At 37.4% G+C, this 25,988-nt stretch overlaps 1 protein-coding gene across 1 annotated transcript in view; it reads left to right on the top strand.

The window, feature by feature from the left end:
* The first annotated feature begins 673 nt into the window (after positions 1-673).
* SLC16A7 (solute carrier family 16 member 7) overlaps positions 674-25,988 on the top strand; it is a 75,436-nt gene continuing 50,121 nt past the window's right edge. The window contains exon 1 of the mRNA XM_088530386.1: positions 674-718. The gene's annotated coding sequence lies outside the window, so the exon portion shown is untranslated. The remainder of the gene's footprint in view (positions 719-25,988) is intronic.

Below are 25,988 nucleotides of genomic sequence, written 5' to 3'. Positions count from 1 at the left end.
CCCTAAGATCCCTTTGTGTGGGTTTTTTGTTTGTTTGTTTCTTTCTTTCTTTCTGTGACGGGAGCAAACCTATGCACGTTTATGTGACCTTTTCACACACACACACACACACACGAACACACACACACACACACACAGAGGAAACGAACAAACAAACAAACAAAGGACATTTAGCACGAGTGAGAACGCTCTTAGAGCGCCAGATCCCGGGCCGGGCGAGCCCGGCGCGCACTGGCCCCGCGGCGCAACGCGCGGGGCGGATCGCGTGACACGCGCGGTGACACGCGGCCAGCCCCGCCGCGCCCTCCCCGCTCCCCTCCCCTCCGCCCCTTCCCACGGGGGCGGCCCCGGGCCGGGCGCGCGGCGCGGCCCGGCCGCCTCCCCCGCCGGCTCCGTCCTCCGGGCCGCGCCGGGCCAAGCCGGGCCGCCTCCCGGGCCGGTACGCGGAGCCGGGTTGGGCAGAGCGGGAGGCGTCTCCTCCGCAGCCCCCGCCCCGCCGGTGCTGAAGCGCCACCGCCCTCCGCGCCCCGGCAGCACCCCCGGGACAGCGGCGCCCCGTCGGCCCCGCAGCAGCAGCCGGGCCTGCCGCCTGCCCGAGCCCTCCCTGCTGCCGAGGACATCCCATGGGAAATAAATAAATTAGTAACCCAGTCACCTCCCCGCCCCGCAGTGAGCGGAGCCGGCGGCGGCCGCGGGAGTAGAGGCAGCCCGAGCGCAGGTAACGTAACCGAGCGCCAGGAGCGGGCGGAGGAGCCAGAGAGGCCCCGCGGGGAGGGTCCGGGAGGGGGGCTCTGCCCGCAGCCCCCGCGGCCGCAGGCGAGGCGGCGGCGGCGCCGCAGTGTCCCCCACGCGCACAGACACAAAGAGGAGCCGCTGCCCACACACGGCTGGGAGGATGGATGGATGCATGGATGGAGAATGGATGCATGGATGGAGGGAGGGTGCGTGGGGCGCAGCCGCCTCCACTCACCACCCACTGCAGATCCAGCATGCATTAGGGTGCAGAGCGCAGCGCCCAGGCTGCCACCTCTGCAACTGGTGATGCTGCGGAGGGGACACAGCAGCAGCACCAAAGGCCCCAGAAACAGGCCTGATGTCACATGGGGTGACCTTGGAAAGGTGGATCTGGGTGGAATCCTCCGCCTCCTGCTCCGACTGCAGACCATGTTACAGTGGGCCCGGCTCCCACTGCTGCTCTGTGTCCAACAGCACTGACATTATTGTCCCTAAACACTGCTGGCTTTAGCTAGTCCTTATGTATTGACCTCCTGGTGCACCTGGTACACAGGGGATACGGGACTTCCCTATCGCTGCTTTGCTTGGTCTCTGCTAACACACAGTGGACTCAAGGTCCTTGAAGGAAATGGACCTTGGCCAAGGAGCATCCACGATGATGAGCAAACACAGGCTGGCCCCTGCATGTCCAAGGAGTTGTCTCTGGTTGTTGAAGTGGCCTCTGCAAGACACTGGAGCAGGGAAACTGTCTTAGAAGAGGCCAAGAGGTTGTCCTTGTCACCAGTGGGTGACCAGATCCTCCCCAGAGCTCCTTGGAGAACACGTTATCTTGCAATCTTGCAGACGCATAGAGCTAACACAGGTTCTCCACAGCTTTTGAAATTAAAAGGTGAACAGGAGAACAAGCAAACAAAAATATGGAATAAAATTTAGAAGTAGCATATTTTTCAGAGGCCAGCTTCAGCTTTGGGTGAAGAAGAAATCTTCCTGAAATTATTATTGAAAATGGATCTGTGAAAAACACAAACGGAAGGAGGCTGGTGCCTCATGGAGGCCTCCATTCCTGTTTCAATAGTCTCTGAAATAATCACTCATGTTTCCATAGTGACATCCACTGTGACTCTGAAGTTACTTATCAAATAATAATCAAATAGGTGCTTGCAGCTTCTGCTGCAAGAATGGGCCATAAACTTAACAGCATACCTGTTGAGCCAACAAAATATTGCTTTGGCTATGCCTAGGTGAATCAAGATACCAAAGTTACTCTTCAATACAAGCGGGTACAGAGTGACAGTTAAAGGAATCAGCTCAATAAATGCAATATGATATTACATATTAATGTGTAAATATTTGGAATTTTGGGAATAATACATAAGTGATTCACTTTTATATGTATATACATATTTTAAATAGGTGTCTTCTTTCCTCCATTATTATCTGATAAAGCTGAATATTATACTTGAGAATGAGTGCTGAATATCTACCTTTTTTTTTTTTTTTTAACTTTTTTGTTAGTGACATGTAACTTCACAGATCTGTAAAGGCAGTGCTATCTTGATTTAGAACATAGTGCTTACAAAATAAGAGGCTTCAGGGCAAAGTGGATGATGATTTGCTAAAGGCAAACAGTGGTTCCTGGAGGTTATATGTTGATATTGAATGATTTTGTGTATTGTGTTCAGCCTGATTTCATTCATGTCATAGAGACATAAGATAGATGGCCTAAGTCTGCACTGTGATCTTCATTGTAGGTTGCATGGAATTCAGGAAGATTCTCTGATACAGATACAACTGATCTGAGCACAATTATTTTACACATAAAATGACGAACAAGGGAACAGTAGATGTACACTTCCAAGGGAATTTAGAAATATTTCTGAATGTAAAATAAAAAATCAATGGAGTATGGCTAAACATTGTGCCTTCAAAATTTCAGTGAAGAGAGGTTGAGTTCTAATTTAGAAATTTTCAGGGTCAGTTAATACATTATTAATAGTAAAAAATGTCTGAATTCCATCAATCACTTCTCTAGGGTTTATATTTGACTTAGACTTACTCAGCTCTTGGTATTGTTAAATCCCAATTCTAGAACCAGGATTTTGTGGAGGCAAGAGATCCTGTGGGCAGTCTTAGAGGAAATGGAGTTTTTAAAGAATAGGCAACTTAAGGGAAAGAAAAAAAAAAAAAAGCATTTCTCCTTGAAGTTACTCCTTTCATTATTCTTTTTCACTGTTAAAAAAAAAAAAAAAGTGCATAATTCTGATACCCAGGCTTTTCCTTTTCCTTTTCCTTTTCCTTTTCCTTTTCCTTTTCCTTTTCCTTTTCCTTTTCCTTTTCCTTTTCCTTTTCCTTTTCCTTCCCTTCCCTTCCCTTTCCACAGTGTATTCATTTCTTAAGTAGGTTGTCCTGTCCTCTTTGTAGCAAGTGTTTTTTCTTTCAGTTTCTCAAGTTATGTTGCATGTCTTTCCAGTACAATAAAAGATACAGCTCACCTGATTTTTCTTCTTTCGCTACATCAAAGAATGCTAGTGAAGAGCTGAGGGTTTTTTGAGTAGATTCCTGTTTCAGGAAAAATGTTCCCTGAGTATAATTCTGAATTAATGGTATCCCTTACACCATTTGCCTCAATGAAAACTGTCCATATCTTTACACTATTTTTATATAATAGTGGATTTTTTTTTTCCTTTGGCTATGTTAATAACCAGTGCGGTTAAGTGAATATTGCATGTCTCAAAGTCAATATGATTACAAAAATATAATTCTCTTAAATAAAGGCTAGGCTTATAGTCTTTAATAGTCAATAGAGATTGTTGCTATTCCTGTTTCTTTTCATTTAATATATACGGCCTGCTGTGTGTACAGTACCAAAGGGCACATAGGAAGATGGGGCCTCATTGACGCACTGTTGTATATGTCAACTGAAAGTTATAAACAGGCTGTGTTCTGTCTATGCATCTTTGAGCCAAGTATTGCAAGTAGAAACCTGCATTCCATGACTTGTATGTTTTTGTGAGCTGTTGTGCCAACTTTTGTGATTTTTTGTGAACCTTAGAACATTCTAAGAAAAGTTTGCGGGATTCCCAACAAGGGTAATTGGCATCAAGATAGAAGTAATGGGACAATATGCCATGACTTGAGGAATATAGGATGTCAGACTGACTGACCAGGGAACTCTACTTGGCTCTACAATTTCTTAAATATTTACCACATTTCTTATACCTTTCTTTTATTCATTTGAACAAAGGAATCTTAGCTTCTATTAAAGAGTAAATTTTTAGCCCATTCAGTCAACAGTGATTGACAAATTAGAAAGTGTAATCTTCTACAATTTTAAGAAATTCTGGTCCCGATGTTCCCACATCTGCTTACAGATTCTTAGTGCTGCTTCAGACATATCAAATGCCTCATGTCCTCCCATCATATGGCCTCAATCATGACAAGACTGGAAAAAAGAAATTGGAAACCTTAATATGCAGGTCATTGCAATAGTTTACCATGCTCTGGAATTAAGATGCCAGAGGAGTTGCAGTTACCAAATGGGGTTACTATAGTTTATATTTTTAATATGACCTTCAGGGCAGATTCAAAAAAAGTAGTAAAAGAAAAAAAAAAAATCTAACAATAATGCAGATAAGCTTCCCGTGGGAATGTAGGTGCCTGATTTCTCAACGACTGGAATTTTCTTGTTCCATTCCTTCAAGATCGTGTCCTTGCTGAGTAAGCTCAGCTCCTAACAAGTCTTTTCAAGCAATCACATGCATTCCATGTCAGAGCTGGATGTGGGTCTGAACCTGGACAGTGGACTCTGCCTTCATGACAGTGCATTTGGCTGAAGTTAGAAATGAGAATCAAGGAAACATAAAGTGCATCGCAACAGAGACATAAAAATGGGCCTAGGGCAGACTCAAACTGGCTAAGCAAAGGAGTTGTATCTAGGAGCAGGTGGGGTGGAGGAGAAGAGATTGTGAAAGGAAATTGGCACTGGGAGCTGAAGAAAGCAATGGGCCTGTCATGTCATTGCCAAACACAGTTTAAGAGGTACGTCTTTATTATAATCTGTGTAGACAGTGTTAAAATCAGGGTCTCCTCTCTGCCCTGAGGAATGTGTAAGATTTGCGGAGCAGCAGCATCTCATTGTGTCACATGTAACAGGGAGTCCTAACTCCCTGCTTTCTGTTAGGCAGCTCTTTTCTCTCTTTACCAACAGTACTAAAGGTTAATCAGGGACTCAATAGTTCATGATGAGAAGTCACAAAACCAGACTTCAGCAAGGAGTGACAAAAGCTTGTGCATTTCGAGAGATCTGGGTTGTATATTTAAGGGAAAAAGATAAGGGAAAATATGCCATAATAGCCTATATTTACAAAGTATGAGGTATGCATTGTGTTTGTGAAGAATAAGGAAAAAGGAGATCCTCTTTTCTTCTTTAGATATAGAGATGTTGGCTAGAGGCATAAGAATTTTTGTTCTCTTGACTTTCTGATGTAGTTATCCAAAGAGAAATGTTTTGATGTAGTTGGATGTGGTTTGCTGGATCCTAGGTAATTTGCTGATTAGAAAGGTGCCTTGTATCAGTTTAGCTTATTTACTTTCTCATACATAACAACAATTCAGCATTATGAGTGTCATACATGGCCTGTTTCAATTTTAGTTATATTAGTATAGTGAAAGTAGTTTTTAAGCAAAGTTAAGAAGAGACAAACTCACATCAGGTTGAGAAATCCAGGAAGGGCATTTAGTTTGGACACCTAACTAAAAACACTGTGGTGTTTACTCTTAAAAAATATTCACAGATGCACCCAGAGGGTATGACAGTACTACTTAATTGGCATTTCCTCTGTGTTTGTGACTACAGTTTGGAACTTTATCTCACTGCCTCTAGTGCAGTTGCACTAGGTTAAATAGGCAGTTGATCTTGATTTACACACAGTACTGGATGAAGAGGCCCTTTTGATTGCTTCCCAAGACTCAGTTGTAGCTGTTTGGATCACTAGCTTTGACTTCTTTTATTAAACTTTAAACAAAAAAAGGTCTGTAATGATTATCAAAATGATTTTCTCTTTCTAAAAATATTTTCACAAGTTTCTTCTTTGTCCTTTTACTGTCTTCTTGCTTTGAGAATATTTTCTCTCTTCCCTTTTATTATACGAAAAATACTGCATAAGATAAAAGATCAATTTTGCATTCTGCTCTTCTCCTTTTGTGGAAAACTGCTGGAATGTGTTTTCCACAATAAAACCAGAAACTATCAGAGGCATACTACCTTCTAGGATAGTTTGTATATTGTATAAGTGATGCTTCTCTATAGTAACTATTTATGTTTCTTCGGTTATTTTTCATTAGAGTTACATATTTTCTCAGTTTTTATCCCTCTGTTTTTTAATTCTGCACTTCAGGTGTTATGATTAAGGTAAAAATACATATATATATCCTTAAAAGAAGAATGACAAATATGAGACATGTAAGCAGAGTAGAAAGGCAAGAAATATTAACTTGAGGAAATATTATTTTCAGAAATTTCATACACCCAGATATCTTCAAACTAGCAGAGGTAGATGTATTTTCAGTCAAGAGTAGTTTTTAATTGTCTTCAGTTTCCTTTTTCTCCTTTTTTTTTCCAGAAAGAAATAGGATGTTGACCTTTGCTGTTATTACAGAAGTAATCTAGGCTGTAGTAAGGCTTTGCTGTTGATGTGCAGTCGTATCTAAAAGGACATGCATTCTTGGCTATGCTGTCTTGTATACTGATATATCTGTCAAGCAAGATGTTAACTGTCAAAAAATATGTTAATAAAGGAAGGCATATCAAATATGATATGAGAAAAAATAATACAAAATTGATAGTACAAGTGTCAAACATTAACATTACAGCCTTGAAAATAAAAGACAAATACTGAGTTTTAGAAGCATCTTTTATCCTGCGGTTTGAGAACATATTGAAATCCAGAAGTACATTTGTAAATAATATCTAAATATCTAAAGCTATTACACTGTAAAATTATAAAATTCAAAAAGGACTACATCCATCTTTTAGATTTGCTTGAATAGTGATGGCCAGTGATTTCATCAGGAAGCAAACGGATGCTGCAGAAAGGATTTGTCTGGGTTTTTTAGTGGCTAAAAGGGACATTGCTCCTTAGTGCTTAGGCAGTGCCCTGAAGCCACATGCCAGTGCTCTGTGTGTGTTCAGTTGATCTGTACATGCACAGGTGACACCCTTCTATGTGTGGAATGAAAAATGAGCTCTCTCATGTGAAATGAAGCTGTGTTATGTGCACACGGCTGTGGTTAGAAACTCCCAGTTGCATAAAAGAGTGTGGGTGCAGTGGAAGGATTCTCCAATTTTATTTATTTATTTATTTTGTGGTTAAATAATAGTGATTTACAACATTATGCCTAATAGGAAAGTTAATTGTTTCATGCAACCTGAAAAATAGCCATATTGCATTATTGCAATAGTCTTATTGCATATAATAGGATCCAAAAGCCTGACCTTTCCATGGTTAAAATGTGACTGCATAGAAAATGTGAGAGCATAGAAAGCTGTTACTGTAACAAGACCGTCTTGCATGTCTGGGTAATCAACTTGCACATCTGCATACATTTTAGTATTGCTGAATTGCTGTGTATCTTGATTGGCAACATAAGTTGTATTTTTCTCACTCACTACTGTGATTTAGCTACTGAGGCCATGGTTATTTTTCTTTCCCTTATAGCTAATTCCTGAAAAATTAGCAAAGCTATAGTATAGTTCTCAAGTACCGACTTATTTTTAAATTATTATACTCAAATTTCTAGTCTGCTAGAATAAGGTTCTCACAGAATACTACATGATATTTTTATCAAAGGTCCACAATATATTTTTTACTTTAATAAAATATTTATAACATTTATTTATTTATTGCATTTATCAGCCTTATTACAGATGCATACGTGCATTTTTTTTTCTCATAGGTAGCACAAAAGTCTTGCCAAACCTAATTTATCCTCCTAAAGTAGGATCTTTAATTCCAGTGTTACTGCATCCTGCTTGAGTAGGTTACTATCTTACAAGAACTGAAGCTTAAACTCTACTTTCAGACCAGTCCTTTCCTGTAACTAGCACAATTACAGGATGAAATCAGCAGTAGTAACTGTATGCTGAACAACTTATTTTGCAATTATTTTAAGTAGTAGATATGGTTGTCTTGTAAGTTAAGAATCTTGCATTCTAGTGTTGCCTCAATGGAGCATCTTCTTGCTTTTCAGTATGAAAAATGAACACAATGTAATTGAGGTGATCTTTTTTCCAACAGAAATAATTATATGTAGATATACAAACATAGAACAGTCAATACCAAAATAAGGAAGAAATGTGGAGCAAATGCATACTGGGGAGATGGAGGGAAAAATAGGAAAGTGCTGGAAAAAGAACTGCTGGTGTATTGATATAAAAATTCAGAGAGTGCTAGTATTGAATTATGGTCTTAACCACCTACACTGATCCGCTGTGAGTGGATATATTTTGAGCAAGATCAACTGTAACAGTGAAACTATTTGTTTAGAGCATTTTATAGCATTGTAGTGTAATTTGTGAAAATAATGTAGCATATGTACAGCCTCTTAAAAAGTGCTAGTCTTCTGTGCTACCTATCTAGGATTTTCAATAACATTGGACTGTGCCATTTCAAAAAGTGTATTGATGCAGAGTATGTTTAAAAGGAGTGGGAGAAATCAGTCCCCTTATACTGACTGTAGAAAGTGTCTGAGCAAACAGTGTTGACAAGAAATCAAACCTTTTTATGAGAAAAAATATTGAATCTATGTGAATCTTGCTCAAAATAGCTGAAATGGCAACACTCTGCTTGTGAAGCAGTGAAGAAAGGTCTCCTTTCTTCTTCTGACTGTAATGTATGGATTATCACTGATTTATCAAAATAAACATGCTATAACGAGGTGTGTGAGGGACAGTGAATATACAGAGTTGTTCTTTCTTTGAGAAGACCAATCGCAGCCCACTGGAAAGACTCCAGGCTTTTGAGAACTTAGGTGGTATTACCTCTAAATACAACTGGTCACAAAGTGTGCACTACCAGGAAATACCCTGACAGCAAAGAGGTATTTTTACTGATATTTCATAACCAAGATAATAGGGTTCCATTTGACTCCTTTGGAACATTCCTATGAATAGTTGCATAGAATGAGCGCTGGACGCTGTGGATTAAAAAAGGAAGGCCATTTCATATGAGGAGAATATTGGGAAAAAATGTGAAAAATATATATTAAGAGTATAGGAATGGAAAGAGATATAAATTTTGGGCTCAGGAAGCAATCAAATGGTTGGAGGAGATATTTCACTGTCATTACTGAGACCTGTCCCATGAACTGTCAGAAATGAATGCATAATTCCTTACTCACGTAGTAATAGCAAATGTATTAGTAAATTAAGCTCCTTAGAGAATCAAGGGGGTTTTGATTAGGAAAGAAGGTTTTTACCCATCCAACCAGAATTTTCCTGTGTCAAGTGGCTAAGGTTTTTGGCTTCATAATTATTCTCGTTACTCAAAAGAAGAATTTGTGCTCTTTGGTCAGTCCCTGTCAGGTTCATTAATCTTGTGTGGCTGTTTCTGTTACTCCATTGAGAAGGGAATGTTTTGTATTTGCGTTTCGAAAAAGCAGGGTGTGAATTATTTAGCTAAACCCCACCGAGCAAGGAACTTTTTGTATTTTGTTGAACTTGTGCTCCCAGGATCATTTTCATCAGTTCCTCTGACCCTGTTAGAAGGGAATCCCTCTGATTATTTCTTCATTTGGTAGAAATGTTTATTTGGTCCCTGCTGACTAGAGAAATGATCTTCCTTCTTTCTGCTGGAAAAGGGAACTGTGAGGAGCTGTTTTTAAAAACACACAGGCACAAAACGGCTAACATAGCACTCTAGCAAATCTGCACATTGATTTGAATGTTTTACCCGTTTGGCTAAAAGAACAAGAGTTGACACAGACTTAGTAAGGTTGGCTTGAAAGGAGCTGATTAGTTCAGAGAGCAGAAGAGAAAACAGCTGTAAAGGAAAGGTGCTGCTGTGACCATATTCAGGCCATCTGGGAGTTGCATAAAATTTGTCTGTCTCCTGAGGAGTCTCTGCTGGCAAGACTTACATTGATTTCTACCCCCCAAAAAGAGAACCTGCTTTACTCTGTTAAAAAGTACAGCCAAGAATTGATCCCTCGGGGTGAAAACTTCTGCCAGCCCAGCTGCCCCTCAAGGCAAAGTAGAGAGAAATTATACTCCACCTTTAATCACTAAGGGTGACCTGCTTCTTGTCTTTAAAACAAACTACTTCATCAGTTGCTGAATCTTCTTGACATTGTACTTATATGTTAAAATAATATGTAAATAATATGTACCCAACTACAATTTTCATGTTCCCTCTATAAGGTACATATGTAGGTTTTTCTCTTGCTTATCTTAAATATTTCCCCTAATCATGGTCCAAGCTTGGCAGAAAGATTGATCCTACCTATAACAAATATACACATGCAGATGTTTAAACATGTGTTATTGTAACCTTCTGGGCTGGCAATTGTCTTTTATTTTCTTACCGTCTGGAAACAATATTTTTATTTAACAGATAACTATTAGGCAACAACAAAATTTTATTAACTGAAAGCTAAGGATCACAAGTGACTTTCACAATACTGATACCTTTAAAAAATAAGATGCTAGAAAAAGTCAGTACTAACATTCAATCTTATCTTCCTCATCTTCTATAAGATATATTATCTATATACCACAATATCTTCACGGGATTCTCTCCTCTCTGAAGCACAGTCTTTTCTAATACCCAGTAGGTCCCACGTACACATTCAGTGGAATTTAACTCACATATATTATCTGACTAGACAGTAAAAGATTTTTTTTTTTTAATTCTGTACGACATACTTGCCCACAAAAGAATAATTTATGAAAGGAATTCAGTATAAGAATCTAAACTGATGTAAACTTAGCAAAAAATTGCAGACATATATTACTGATTTTAGTGTATTTTTTCTTTCATGAGCTGTAGAGTTTTTAAAAAGTAAGAAATGTAGTGCTTATTTTATACCACTTTATTTAAGACTTTATGTGATAAACAAATAAGCACAGTTGTTAACACAGCCCAGTAGGATTACAACCATCTGTAGTCTTAAAAATAATTTTAAGGGTACTGCATTCTTCTATTGTGTGTATAGTTAGGAAAATTATTTATAGATAAATTTAAATGCCATATAACAAGAAGGACTGAAGGGAAATCAGGGCACTAGGGGAAACATGAAACATCAGTCCTGTGGTAAACAAGCCTTAAAACATTTGTAGTCTTTACTTACTGTAGCCTTTGTATATTGGTGTGCTTCTGAGATACTGGAACTATGAAAATAAGGGGGTAAGATTGCCAGCATTTGAAGCAGGTGAGTTAGGGAACAAGAGTGGACAAAAGATGTGCAGCAATTATTCCTTGAAATTATTTGTGAAGCAGAGTTCAGCTGTCGTGGGTGGCCATGTCAGATATTTCCCTTTAGCCTGAGCATTTGCAGCTTGCGCAGAGGTGCACCCAGCCCTCCATGTGGTGCAGTAGCCCTCCCATACTCCCTGTTCATTTTAGCGGATGAGCAAATCAATGTGCTCTTCATAGGCCTGGTGCAGCAATTCTGCCTGATCTTGTTGCAGTCCCTTCATGGTTCCTCATAGCCTTCTCCCTTCACCTCTTGCTGTTGCTGTCTATTGCTAGATGCAAACCACTGCAAGTGAGAATTTATGGAACAATCGAGAAACCAGCAGCCCAAAGGAAAGATTACAAGATTACATGTTCACATAGTTTTGGGCAATGTGACATACAGTATAACTTTCAGACTTGCATTTTCTTCATACCGAACACACTGAAACTTGTTTTCTATTAAGTCCTGGCATACCCCATGGCATTTCTTACCTAAGCTGTTATGTATCTACAGTTATCTAGGCCAACAGAACTTCAGGCCTGAATGATAATGATAATGCTTTTTAAATAATGCACAAAGAATAGTTTTAAATGAATATAGACTTCTTTTTTTTTTTTTCCCCCTCCTAACAGCTCTGCTAGGGAATTCTTGAGTTTATTCAAAAGGCCTTGCCAATTTCTCTGGCAAACATTTGCTGTTTTTTCTGGTCAGTTGTGAATTGACCCTGATGAAAATTCCACATCTGCATCAGCAGGGACAGCAATTTTGTTTTCTTGAGTAAAATATATTTTGTTGCCTCTCCTCCAACTTTCACAGGAAAACATATTTAATACAAGACATTTTTGTAGCCTTTCAGAATGCCACATATTCAGCTATTACAAAACACTCTCAAAAAAAGAGAAAAAAAGAGAAATAGGAAACAGTATTATACACTATAACAGTATCTTAATAGCTTTTTAATGAGTGAAGTCATAAACTGGCTCTAAAATGCTGCCTCTCCAATTCTGAAGCTTTAGGAAAGTGTCTGGTCTTTCCTAAAGGTAAGCTGCCCTCTGCATTCTTCCGTAAGGCTTTGCACTTCGTCTGGTTTTTAATTGGCATTTATCTGGATGATTCATGCAATGTATTGATTGGGTTAAATTGTATATATGGAATTTGAAATTGTTAATGCTGTTTTGACTAACCAGATGACTAGATATAAGTTTTTGCTATATAAAACCTAACTATCAGAAAAAGTAATATTTGTTGACTATAGTATGTACATAAAGCATGGCATTGTTTATCTGCACCTTCCATAAATTTTCTTCTATGCAACCATGATAGCAACAAAACAGTGCATAATGCAGCATTCCTGAGTTTCACATCCTATAAACACAGCAAAATAAAAAGCTGCACAAAATATGACTATAGCAGCCTATGCTTTTCTGAGATTCGTTACTCAACCAAACTGAACTTCTTTTTCTCAGCACTACAGAAGGGATTGCAAAATTTCAGATTTCAACACTGCACTGTGTAATCATGGATCAATTTCAAAGAAGGCCAGAAGAATATTTTTAGAATCCAAAACATTTATTTTTCAGTTTTTTGTTTCATTAAGTAGTTGCCACTTCCAATCCCCTGCAATATGTAGAAATCATGTTATGGACATTTAAGGCCTAAATTCCTCTGATCAAATGCAGAGTTAAGCAACATAGATATCTCAAATTGAGCTACCTATCTATCTAGGCTCAATTTATAACTAATTAAGAGATATAGGCACTTTTAGGATATGAATCATTTCATTGTAACTTCAAGTTACCTAGTGTAAGTCAGTGAAAGTGCCCAGGAGTCCATAGACTATGCCAATTTCTGTCTTTTGACTATAAATGGAAACTAGATAGACTGATCACATGTAGATGTCAGCACTGTAGATGTATAAAGATGGCCGTGATAAATCTCATCCTTAAATTAAAAAGAGTCCCAAAGCATGTATAAGCCAAACAATATCTTCCAGCCCCCTACTGCAAAGATTTATCTATCCTAAAATGTGAACTGTCACAAGTATATACTAAGGAAAAGCTGGAGAAATGAAGACTGTTATGCAATATCTGAGATCTTGCAGAGGATTAAACCAAAAAAAGAAATCACACCAAAAGGAAACACCGTATGACCAAAATGTTGTTAGAAAAAAACACTTTTTATCTTGAAGTACTATTGGCTCTGTTAGCAGAAAGTGTTCTTTTAAGAAAACCAACATCATTGAATTGTGATCAAAGGAAAAATTGAGGTCTGATATAAAATATATAACTTGGCTTTCCAAAAAATAGATTATTTTTTAAATGTCTGCAAATAAATAGTGTATTTCTGGAACAAACACTAGTTAGTAAGAAACCTGAAAAAGTTCAGGTGAGCATCTAAACCAAATGATTATTGTGGACTTGCTTCTGTTTTTATGATTTAAGCTCATGATCTCAGGAGAAAATCCCAGCCTCTTTCCAGTGTCTGGCTCTATTCCAGAAATGAAGGATTAAAAGGAGCGGACATGTGTCCGTGGGCAGCAAGGTGCAGGAAAGCAACTACACCTAGGCATATGTCTCAGAGGAACTCTCAAGTAGTCAGATTCTTATTTTTAATATAATGCTGACTTTTTTTTTTTTTTTTTTTTTCCCCTCCTGTGTTAGTCTGGTATGGTGAGTTGAGTAATAGCCCTACTAGTATCTATACACTTTTACAGGCAAGGGTGCATGACAGTATGAAGTTTTGACTTTGTCATGTCAGGCTCAAGCTGGCAGTGAGCTGCAAGGCACTAGCGTGCCCTGCACCAATTAGCCATGTCACTCAGGAGCTCTTTAACACTAGCCGTGACCTCTCACCTCACTCAGTCCCCTGAATTTAGAAGACATGCCATGGCGTGGGCAGAGATTTAAGCCCTTCTGCTTGCTCTCCAAGGGGATGGACAGAAGCTGCCCGCAATCTACAGGCGTGGTGCCGAGTTGGAACTTGACTGTGCTGGCAGCTGTTGACCCCGTGGTCAGTTTCAGCAGCAGGGAGAGGTTGCTCGTCCTCCTTCACTCTTCCCGCGCCTGCTCTTTAGGGATGTAGGGATTGGGTGGGAGTTGGTGTTGCCCTGCTGAGCCAGGAGGGATCGTGCGTCAGGAAGGGCCTGGTGCTGCTGGCCGCAGCAGGGGGCCACGTCTGCTAGCACGGGTGACACGCGGTGCCTTGCATTCGGTGTCACAGCCTAGCAGAGGGTGTCCAGCGCGAACAATGGCTCGCTTCCTCTTTCCTTCCAATAGTAGGAAACGCGCTATTGTCCTTCCCACGTGCTTGCAGCCAGAGTTCAGCAACCTCTGTTTACTTCCCTGCCCTTCTCTTCTTATGTGCGTGTGTCAGCAAACATGTGCCCTTCCTGCCCTTGTCTTCTGTGTCGAGATGAAGACCCTTTCAAAGGATCCTTGCTGCAATTTTGCGTCAGAGGTTTACCTGTCACTGCTGTGTTTTCTCTCTAATATATTTCAGCCTTATTTAAGGGACTGTTTCAGATTCAAATTAAAATTGTAGACAGTATGGAGATCAGTTAAATGATAATATTTTTGCATGATTAGACTAGTCTTTTTTATTTAAACTGCTCGCTTTGGATGTGTTCATAGTAGTTCTAAAACTCATCTCACTTTCTATGCTAGATAGCCACAAGTCTTAGAAGAGCTGATCATCATTAACATCACTATTTTCAGATAAATTCTTCTATGTAAGAAGGCCTTCTTCCCCTGTGAATGATAAAAATGACAGGCAAGGAAAATAATGGCAGTTTTCTTACAAGTTTTGTTCTAGAGACTGCTTAAAATTCCTGACCAAATATCAGTTGTACAGTGAATATTTTGAATACAAGTATAACTTTTTTTTTTAGCCTGAGCATTCTTTTTTTCTTTTTCTTCCATTTCATTTGGACATGTAATTTCATCCCTTGTAGTATTTATTCATCCTTATTGTATACTGAGTCAACACAAATATGACAAGTGAGATTGGTGAAGAATAATAATTGTAACAACACACACACTTTTATTTGTTTGTTTATTCCTTCAGGAAAGCAGTTAAGGTCATTTTTACAATTATAAAGAAAACGGGGTTTGATATGAACTTGTAAATGAATTTTGCTCAGAATTAATGAGTAAAGTTATGATTTGTTCTAAGATACAATTTGTGTTTTATGTATTCATTTATTCTGTCATCAGTAATGCAAATGATCAGATTTTGCCCCATATAAAAATGGCAAGTTTTTGTAAAATTAAGGGCATAACATAAAATAAATTCTGCATCTCTGAAGCAAATCTTGCATTATCTCCAGCAAAAGACAGCTTTTTAATTAACGTAGCAGCCAACATTGCTTACTAATACAAAGAAGTTTCTAATTACTCTATAAAACGTAAAATGGAATGCCTGCAAATGGAGCAGTCTAAAAATGTATAAGTTAATTGCATATTTATAGTTAATTGCTGGACAATTTTGTTTAAATGAGAAAAAGACATTAGACTTCAGCAACACGTTAGCTGTCCTGAATATGTGCATTTTGTTTTTATGGTTCTGCTAATGATCTTTAGAACATTTTTATTATATTTCTTAGTTGAACAAAATCATGTTGGTGATTTTAACTTACTATATGTTTTAAAAGACAAGTTATTACCCAGCATCTGCACATATATGCTGAACTCCTGTAGCAATAGGCATAATGTATGTTGAGATGTCCTCAGATATTACCCTCATTTAGAGGGTACAGCATTAAAATATACTTTTAAATGTGTGCGTTTACGCAGAAGCTGGTAGGAAATGTCCTGTCTGTTAAACAGGAAACTGTGAAAGAAATCCCAAGCAGGCAGTGTAATGTTCATAAACCAAGAATGTCTTTCTATAGGATCATGTACTAAACGCTGAGAACCATCCTAATCTCCTGTGCCTTAGTAATTTGAGACACTTGTTGATTTGGCAATTGGTCACACAAAATAAACCATACAAACATCATGTGTATTCATCAGCCAATCGGGTCTCCAAAGAGTCTTTAAATGTTCAAACTGAACAAAGACTCTGCATCTATCAAGTTCAGATTACTGTCTTGGACAGCAGCTGTCTGCCAGGTAATGTGCTGTTTTTATGTTTTCTTTTAGCTTTACTTAGTGGTAATAGGTAGTTTCAGATTACTGTAGTAATCCATGCAGAACAAATCACCTAATTAAATGTAAGACAAGTCAATGTGCTAACACACATTGCACAATATTTGCTATCAGTCTTTTAATGACTATATGGCATATATTGACAGAAGCATATGAAGCACTTTGCAGAAGAAATATTCTGACCCTCCATCTCCTTCTAAAGAGTTATAACAAGCATTAATATGACTGAGTGGTGACAATCTCCAGTCTTGTCAGGTTTTACAGGTTTTGTTGACATTTTTTCTTCATGTATTTTGCTAACATTTTGGGGAAATAGAGTTCAAAGATGAGTCTTCTAAAGAGGAGCTTTGAAAAGAGGGAAGTATCAGAGTAGCTCGGGTCAGATTTCAGAACTGATGGGTGTGAAATGTAAATCTTTGTTGGAGTGAAGGATATGAGAAAGTGATTATGTGTCTGTGTGACTTGGCTTTAGTTAGGAGAATGATAGAGAGCACAGGCAGAGTGTTTGGCAGAAACACAGCCATGAAGAAGCTCAAGAAACTCTCAACTAATATGTAAAGAAAGATGAATGAGGTCCCAAAGAAGATTTGAAGATGAGCTGAACATGGCTGAGCCAACTAAGAAGGTAGATGGTTTCTGTAGCAGCGTATGGGAAAGAAGACTATAGCCTGGACTAATAAAGGGAATTAATGTCATGTATTCTGACACAGAATATAATTTACAAAGCAATACTAGTTCTACTTGCAAATTTAAGATAAACATTTTATTTTCATAAATGTTTTGGGAGGACAGCAATAAGAAAGTCCCCCTGTGAAAAGCAAATAATGAACTGAAGTCTGTTTGGCCTCACTGAACAGTTACACAGCTGGTTCTTCTGCAATGCCTGACATTTTTAAAATAAAGGCTGAAAGACTTCTTCAAAGCAAACAATCTGGGTGTGTATCTCATGGGCAAAAGTAGCTTATTTTGGTATTTTTTTTCAACCTCAAAACTCAATGTTCTATGACTAGTGTTAGCTGTAGGCACTTCAAAATTATTAGATTGCTTTGACTGAAGTAGGTGCAAAACTAATTTCCAACTCTATTTTTCATATATAACAAGAAAGAAAGAAACAAACAAAAATCCTCCAACAGTCCAAACAGCTTTGCTAATGATGAATGCATTAGTAATTTTACAGTGGCTGTTAATACATTAGTTAGAGTTGAGTTTTCTTCATAGCTGATTTTTGCTGCTGCTTTTATGTCATCCTTGTTATCATGGTTTAAAGTCTCAGTGTCTAATTCTTGGCTTACTGAGTTCAAAACTCAGCGAAATTGACTTCTCTAGACTGGCTGACAGCGGAAAGATCAGAACTTTTGCTGTCATCTTCACAACTCTTCTGACGTCAGTAGAGTTCTGACAACTTACCACCTGCTAAGACTATGGACTTAAATAACTACAAAACTGAGAATATTGAGCCTTGTCGGTAGCAACGTTTTCCATTTTTGTTTCCTATGAGTTTTCTAACACCTCTTTTCATATTAGTTTTTGATTTGTATTTGCTTGTATTTGTTACTTGTTCCTCCTTAAATCTAGGAAAAAAGGTCATTCAGAAATTACTTATGAAACAACATTGGAGATTAATAGATTATACATATATATATATATATTCTCAATAGTGGCTGGAACTACAGTGGTTTTTTGTATAGTCCTGTCCTTAGGTAGAACTGGTGCACTGTAGCTTTTAATAACAAAACTAGTCACTTAACATGTGTAAAAACAAAACAGACTACAGAATGATATTACCAAGGGATTAAAGTAGAGAGGTCCCAAAAACCTTGCAAAACCTCCATAAAAGAGGCCTGTTTGGACAAGCGATTTTTCATCATGCTGTATGCAACCTTAGTGAAGTTTCCATATGATTAGAATTCCTTTTTTTCCTTTATTTTAACTTACTTCCTGCAAAGCTATTTTTCAGACTGTCACACAAAATTGATTTACCACTATACCTCCCTATCCCTTCAGAAAACTAGAAGTTAGAAAGAAATGGGAAAACAAAAGACAAAACGAACAAACATACAAAAACAACAAATCAGCCTGTCCCTTCTCCCAGAAGTCAAAGCAGAAGGCAGCACTGTTCCTGAACCCTCATAACTGAGGAAAACGGGAGAGGAATAAGTGAAAGAGTTGTAGGCAGGGTAGCTGCAGAGATTATAAAATAATCACAGCATGATGTTTAAACAGCGCTTTATGGTGTTTCCGCAGAGATATTTCCATTAGCGTATGTTGATAGTAAATCATGATCATACTTCAGTGACAGTTCTTACTATGACAGCACACTTTTCTGATTTTTTTTTCTTTTTCTTCCTGTGGGTCACACGTAGAAGCAAAGGAGAGAATTATTTGAGGAACTTAATCAAATGGAAGAAGAAAATATATAGTGGTACTCAGAAGCAGACAAAATTTTCAATACTGTTATATTTCATTTTGCCAGTACTATTTTATTCAATCAGAACTGCAGCTTTAAGTATAGCCTTGTAGGCAATGTGTGCCTTTGGAAAAAATGTCCCTGGACAGTGTCTGTGTTTGCAAATGTTTTTTTTTTTTAAATTCTTTTTTTCCCCAACCTCTGTAGGCATAGCATGTCCATAGCAACTAGCTTAAGAAAGAATATTCTCAGATAGAGATTAAAACAAAAAAGAACTTTTACTGGTAATGTACTCCATAACATCTATATGCGTGTACATCTCTAAAGAATCACAGTTCATCTGACTGTTTCTCCCAAACCCAACTCCTACACATTCAGATGATAAGGTTTCATGACAGGGAAAAGTGACATTTCGTGATTTAAAATACTACAAATCTGCTATGGAATACACTCTGAACACTGGAATTGTGTTTCATGGTGAAATCCAGCTACCTCTGTCAGGTTTCCCCTTAAAATTCTGTATTTTTATTATACTGCAAGAAATTAGGACTAAGAGTTAAGCAGCAGTAAAGTATAACTGAATTTCTTTAATCAGAAAAATATCAGTGTATATAGTGTACAATGACACAAAGTGTATATACCTTATATATGTCAATTACATACATTCTGAAAATCATAAATTGTGTATACTTATATTTGTCCTCTTGAATTTTAAACTCTTGTGTAAATACTTGATAATGTTTTACTATAAAAGTGGATGTTATATGGTTCATTTTATGTTTAAAACAACCAAGAGTAGTTTAGAGTACTACCATATAATAATACTAATAATAGGTTAAAAAATGATAGCAATGTAAGGCATAAGCTGATAATATGCCTTTAATCTCAAGTTTAAATCTACAAGGATCATGAAAAAGGTAAAGGGTGGACTGTGACTTTGCAGAGGGAAAAAGAAGGCATAAAAATGTCAGCATTTATTCAACAACATCAATTCATTTTTCTGGCAAGAAGCCTATCTGATTTATTTTCTAGGGTTTTCGGGAGGGTAAGAGGCCCTGCAGTAAATTCAGTTCTGGCTCACTGGATTCTGTTTAAAGACTCAGAGCTGTGAATAGTCCCAATATAGTCCCAATATTAATTCTATTCATGCAGGTATCCTAATGTTTTTTTATAGAGCATAATATGCAAGTTTTTTTTTTGTTTTTGTTTTTTTTTTTTCAGCAAGACTCCCTTCAGAGGCTTGTTGGAGTGAAACTTGATAATGCCCTAGGGTCTAGTAAAAATATGCACAAGGAGTAAAAAGCTGTGTAAGCATTCACAAGAGTCGTTCTTTTAGTTTGAATCCTAAAATATTTATCGATAATGAGGTAGAAGCTTTAAAACAGTCTTGTTGTCAGACAAATTCTCTTTGAAATCAGTAGGTATTTCAATGAATCAAAGAATCATCCTATATATGTGTTCCTGCAAAGCTGGAACTTCAGTTTGCAAAAGAACAAAGCTAAAAATAGTTTTTAAATGAATATTAGGATTTTGTTTATATGCATCACTTAATATATCTCTTTTTTTTTTCCATACTAGCCATTTTAAAAGAGAAAAAACTCTTAAAACAAAAACAAAAAGTCCTACTGAGCACTTACAAATCTGTATGGTATTGTATAGGTATCTTTTTCATAGCATCTATAATAATCTGCCACATATGAGCTATGGGTGTCTACACAGTGTGATTTATAGCACTTTTTGTTCAAAGTGTTAGCACCATAGAAAATAACATGACAAGCATTTCTCTGTCCAATCTTGATTTGCAGTCCCCTTTAATTTGTATCTTGCATTTTGTATGTTCATGTACACATTCTAATTTTTCCTTTAGTTTATTTCAGTGTCTTTTAAATTAAACACTGATGTGAATCCATCACTATAAAGGATGAGTGTACATTGATATTATATGTGTGACCCAGTAAAGAGAACTTTATCAATATTAATATCTATATTTTAAGACTATAAGACAAGTTGGCAATTCTTTCAGTTGGCACAAAATCACCAATGGAATTGGAGAGAGTGTGGATGAAATGAAGACCCTACAATTGTATTTAGCCACCTTTATAACAAGAACTGCCATAAATGTTTAATTAATTAATCTTTTCTACTTGGAATGTCTAAATAAACTGATATATTCATTTCTAAAAATTTTCTAGTTTTCAAGCTATTTTGAAGTATCAAAATAATATAGTTATTTTAACTCTAGGTATTTATACAAGCCTTGAGAATGAATGAAATATAAGTGCTGATCACTGCAAATTTCAAGAAAAAAAAAACACAGTTGAATCTTAAAGCACTTTAACTATTTTATAGTCAATTGTCAGTCAGAGCCAAAGTTGCAGTGAGGAGAATGAGGGCGAGCAAACTTGCCAGTAGTAGCTGGGACTGATGACCTCTCTATTTATTGTGTGACTAGACAAGCAAAGAACTTGAAGGTTCTCCTTCAAGGACAAGAAATCTGAAGAAGCTGTCAACAGATGTATCAAATTCTGTTCAACAACCCAGAGAACATTATGGCATCCTTCCACCCAGTCTTAAACGGAAAGGTATTTAAAGAACTGACTAATTAATTTCCAGCACAAACAAGTGATGTGAACTATAAACAACTGAACTACTTAAGGGATATGTATAGGCTATTTAAGAAGTACTTAAGAATTCTAGGATGAGACAGTGGTTTAAAGACAGACTCTGTTTGGGAGAGCAGAGCTGCATTGATTTTTTGTGGACCGCATGTAATCCAGCAGGAACTGCACCAGCCTGGGAGGAGGAACAGTACAGTCTGGTGCTCCAGATCCAGCTGTCCTCTATATCCTCCTCCTTTTCACAAGACCCGTGTGATAGCAGCAGCTATGCCTTCTATACATCATGCAACTGATCTGAGGAAATAAAGGGCTACATGCTCTTCCTAGCAGTGATTTTTTTCTAGAATTCCCTCCGTTATTGTGTTGGACTTTGTAGTTGTGGTCCAGAAATATTGCTTAGCACAGGCTTATCACTAAGACATTGTCATATTGAACTGTTACTGTAACTCGTGTCATAGAATAACTGAAGAGTTTTATGGGGTTATTTTTCTGGAGGGAATCCTACAGTCCTTGCTCAGTGAGATAATTACTTTGTTTTTTACTTTAGAGGAAATATAGTCTTGAGAGAAAAGTATTTTCCTAGTAACTAACTACTGTTTTACAGTTCTGAGTAGTGAAAAAAAAATGCATTTTGTCAAATTTATGCCTTGTGCCAAGAAAGCACTTATCACTTAGTCTCTAAAAACAATTCCTGCATTTAGGAATAATAATAATTAATCTCTCCTTTTTCAAAAGAGTTAATTTTGCAACATGTTCAGGAAATACATAAACCTCTGACAGTGCTAACCTCTCCATCTCTTCCTTGCCTAGACAGTCTCATCCTTCTTAAGGCATCAGGGAGCTGAAATAAAATGTTGTTTGGAACAGACACTGCCCTAAATGAGCAAAGATTTGTCGCCTATGCAGGGACTGTTATTTCTTTGTTTTCTGGACCATTATTATACTTTCTGTAGGGGTAAGTCCTTGAACATCTCTAATTTCTAGTCAGGGAATCCTGTGTTAGGCAATTTAAGGCATTGCTTTCCTGAGCTGCTTTCAGTTTTATAAACTTCTCTCACTACATTTGTCTTTCTACACATTCCCTTTTTTTCCATCTACTGCTTCCATTTCACATAGGTTACAACGACATCTAGGTTACAAGACATCTCCATTCTCCCAGAGAGTTTTATACCAGCCATCTGTTTTAAGAAGAGATGCCTTTAAAGTGTGTTTGCATGAGAGTATCATTATACCTTCTGCAAATCAGAAGACTAAACACAGTTTCAGGAAGGAAGTTTCAGTTTCATTTTATGCACCTTCATCTCTACTCATATATATTAAGGAGTAAAATAAAGAATGAAGGAAGGAGAAGGAAACTCATTTAGTAACAAATAAGTAACCTTAAAAAAATAATAATTTGCCACTACAAATGCTCTTACTCAGTATTCATAAGTAGGCCATCAGCGGTAATGTACTAAAATGAATGGTATAAAGAACCATTAAGTGTCTGGAATATTTATTTCTCTATCATAATTGGCTTGAATTTATTTTTGAATATTTTATTTTATTTTATTTCATTTTATTTTAAGATGGACTTTTAAAAGAGTACAAGTTGAGTTTTAGTATCATTGCAATGCATAAAATAACTGACATGCCCTCAATCTTCAATTCAAATGACTCATTTAACCTCCATATAAGGAATGAGATAATCATAAATGTATCTCCATAGATTAAGAATTCTGCAATAGTCATGAACTCTCCTTTCAAATTACTGTGAAACTCATTTTTATCAATTGACATATACAACCAGACCAAAATTAATATTTCAGACTTTATCTTAGTAGAAGAGGATTGCTTAACTGAACTGGACATACACAAGTCCATAGACCCTGATGGGACACACCTAGGAGTGTTGAGGGATAAAGTCATTGCAAAGCCGCTCTCAATCATCTTCGAAAGGTCATAGCAATCAGAAGAGTTCCCTGAAGACCAGAAGAAAGTATTGTCACTCCAATCTTCAAGAAAGGCAAGAAGGAGGATCCAGAAAACTACAGGCCAGTCAGCTTCACCTCCATCCCTGGAATGGTGATGGAGCAGCTGGTTACCATATACGAAGGATAAGAACACGATCAGGAGCAGTCAGAATGGATTCACAAAGGGGAAATCAGAGTTATCCACTGTGATAATCTTCTGTAGTGGAATGACTGACTGGGTTGATGAAGGAAGAGCAATGGGTGTTGTCTATCCTGATTTCAGTAAGACTTTCAGCCATCTCCCATAATACCCTCATAGGCAAGCTGAGAAAGTGTGGGCTAGATGAGCAGACAGTGAAGTGGATTGATAACTGGCTGGCAGAGTTCAAAGTCAAATTCCAGCAATTTTAAGGAGTTTTATAAACAGAAACTTTTGGGATGTAAGACACATTGTTTCCTGTTCCTTGGTAGCTATTTTATTCGTTCAAAATGATGCCTTGGTATTCATTTCTAACTTTGCAAGACTTATTTATATCTGTTCTACGTACTAACATCGGGCTGTATAGTGCATAGTGCATAGTGTATAGTGCAGCTGAATTACTTTAACAATCATTGCAAGAGATAAAAATGGCAAGCAAGTGTACACAATTTTAGGCTCAAGGGCCCAATATTCTTATGCTATGCTGGTTAAACAGACTGACAAAGCAGAGTCAGTCTAACACGTGTTAACATGGGAAAATGTCATTTGTTCCAAAATAAAAGTTACTCTAATTCAAGGTGTAAACTGTTTGAGGAAAATAGTACTAGCCCTATGTAATCAAATCATACTGATGATTTGCTGGGAGTTGTAGAGATAAAATAAAAAGTTTGAAGAGAAATAGAAGTGAATCCTTCACAAACACAAGCATTATGCATAATGCAGTGCAAAATATCAGTGACACAAATGTATTCATTACAACTGTTCATCATCTGATCCACAAAATTGCATCTAAGCATTGAGGTAACTGTTAGTATACATTCTCAAGGAGCCTTTAATTTCCCATGTAGAGCTCTCCTTCCTTGTATAATAATCCAAAAGTTAAAACTGTTATTCCTTGTCCATCGATACTCAACGAAGGACAATTGATTTCCTTCCTTCTCCAATGTTACTCTCCATCTCTTTTTCTCCCTCTTTCTCTTGCTCTTTTTTTTTTTCTCCTTCCTCTTTCTTTATCTACTCTCATCTAAATGCATAGATGTGTGATGCCCTTATCGAAACAAAATTTAAGACTGTAGACCTATAGATTTATTTTATCTAGTTGTCTGCCAGTTGTGGCTTTCTTTTTAAGCATTAATGCAGGGAAATCAAGAACCTCTGCCCATAGAGATCTTACATGTTTTGGAGTCTGTAGGCATATTTTTTGTTTGGAGACGTTTATGATTCAAGACAGACAGGCTGAGCATGTGCCAAGTGGTTCTATGCTGCACATGCAGTAACAGAATCCAGTAAGAGTCAAGTGTTCGGTTTGGACGTATTGTGTATTCACATATAATAACTGTTTTTCTAGATATCTGCCAGCCCAGTGTGTGACAAAATAGGTATGAAAAGAGTTATGTAATATGATTTTTTCTACAAAACATGAGATTTTAACAGTGAGCACAGAATATCCTGCTGTCCATATCCTCATGTCCACATATACAGGATACTGGAAAAAAAACTCTGACTGATGAAACCGTGGGTAATTTCAAATTGGTGAGCTAGACTTTGACCTCTAAAATAGCTCAATATCTAAAAGGTTAGGAAGAATTATTCACAGGAAGGCTTACTTCCTTTATTTTTTAGCAGAGTAGTATTTGAACATAACCCTGTTTGCCTTCTGAGAACTGCTTATTTTGTTATTGTGAGTACTACATTTTCTGAAATACAATCAGTATGGAACGACTTGGAAAGAAGATTTTTATGAACCTATCACGAGTCAAGAGTTTCTAGCTACGTGCTTTTAGCCACTTCTTGATCTTTTCTGTTGAACTACTTGAGCAGTATAGATAGGTGGTTGAGCTTAATCAGAGTAGAAAAGGCTTTTCCATCATTTGAAATTCTAGATTTTCATAAAATCTTCATATTTTCATAAACAGCACTTGTGGGAGGAGATACTGGGAAAAATCTCATAATATTACAATTTTAGAAATGCACTATTTTCATATTGCTCCAGAATTTACTTATTGTAACCTATCAGGGCATTTCTTCTATTATTTTTTCTGCTGAATTTAATCTTTTAAAATCATACACTTTATTTTTTTGCCTTATATTTCCTTCTTTCTGTGAGTTCACATTCTTCATATGAATATCCAGAAGTGCCTTACTTATTTAAACAAATGGAAAATCTCAAATACACATCCACCTTTTTCTGTTTCCACATCCTGACATCTTTGTGAATAGAGGACCAACTTTGTTTCTTTTCTGTGTCCTGTAAATATAGATGGAGTCATTAAAGATGATGGATTGATGGTATCATGATATAATAGAAAAATGATGCTATCAGGATATAATTATCAAAGATCAATATAGTATTCTAGCCTAAAGTCTGTTTTATGAAATTCTCATCCTGTGTGTACACCTATAATACTAATAAAAATTGTTTTTTGCTGGGGAACTTACAGAATCAAAAACAGTCATGAAAATATCTGAAAGACTCAACGT

The sequence above is a fragment of the Tinamus guttatus genome, unplaced genomic scaffold (assembly GCF_059628265.1).
Source record: "Tinamus guttatus ecotype Peru unplaced genomic scaffold, ASM5962826v1 Tinamus_guttatus_pri_ptg000368l, whole genome shotgun sequence".
In the NCBI taxonomy this organism is placed as follows: domain Eukaryota; kingdom Metazoa; phylum Chordata; class Aves; order Tinamiformes; family Tinamidae; genus Tinamus; species Tinamus guttatus.
The sequence above is the reverse complement of the archived record's forward strand: the minus strand, read 5'-3'. Positions and strand labels throughout refer to the sequence as shown.